We start from the raw sequence: 1,089 nt of genomic DNA on the forward strand, positions 1-1,089 counted from the left end.
TTCTTTACTTTACTCATTAGTACAGGTTTGGCCCCCACAAAACTTGTTTAAGGAATTTCAACATGTCAAAGTGAAGCCTGCATAATTTAAAACAGAATTAGGGAAATTTCATTTGCCAACTCAGTATGACACTAGACAAGATCAGGGATGTCTCGGATTCAGCACGTCCAAGTCAAAATCATCCTTCCTTCTCTGCCACCATTACTCCCAAAACGAGCCCTCTGGCAATGTTTTAAACTCAATTAACGGGACTGCAGTTTGTAGATCAAACCAAAAACACAAAAGACTTCACCATATTTCTTACTTCCACTCATCAAGGTCTATTTTCTACATACTGTTTAATTGTCCCTTACTCCACTATAGCAGATATGACGCTCTGCCCATGTCCCCACTGTTGATCTCTGAGTTCACCTCAACTGCAATGGGCACTCCGGTTACGCAATGACAGCCTCCATCTCAAGCATCTGTGTCTGCTGCTTGAGACTTGCTGAGGACTCCGAGTCCCACCAGAATTGGGGCCACAGAAGCTTGTTTGGCCTGTGCACAGAGCAGTCTGTACTGGGGATTTAAGACCTGCAGCGCCATCCCTCAGCCAATTAGGACAGGTGTTGGTGGATAGATACTCCCATTTTCCCATCCCTTGCAGGAACAATTTCTATCTCTTGAGGGTTTCAAGTGAATTTGAGCCCCACATACCACAGCAGCGACCCACTCAGTAACACCCTCTTCATTGGTTTCCTCCCTCCCTGTCTCACTTTCCTCACTGTGCTTCCTGGGAAGCCCTGCCCCCAGGTCCTTGTTTCAGCGCCTGTTTTTCCAGAGACTATCCACATCAGGATGGCTGCATAAGAACAAGAATAAGAATAAAGATGTCGTTTTTTAGTGATTACTGCTTTCCAGGCACTGTACCAAGCATTTACAATTAATCTTCACAATCTTCCCAGATAAGTACTCATTGAACCATCTTATATATGGGAGAGTGAGACTTGGAGAGGTAAGGTAACTTGCCATAGGTCACGCAGTTAATATTAGAAGGAACTGACATTAAATTCATGATCTGTCTGGTACAGAATAAGGCCTACCGCCTTA

Source organism: Myotis brandtii, unplaced genomic scaffold, assembly GCF_000412655.1.
Source record: "Myotis brandtii unplaced genomic scaffold, ASM41265v1 scaffold569, whole genome shotgun sequence".
In the NCBI taxonomy this organism is placed as follows: domain Eukaryota; kingdom Metazoa; phylum Chordata; class Mammalia; order Chiroptera; family Vespertilionidae; genus Myotis; species Myotis brandtii.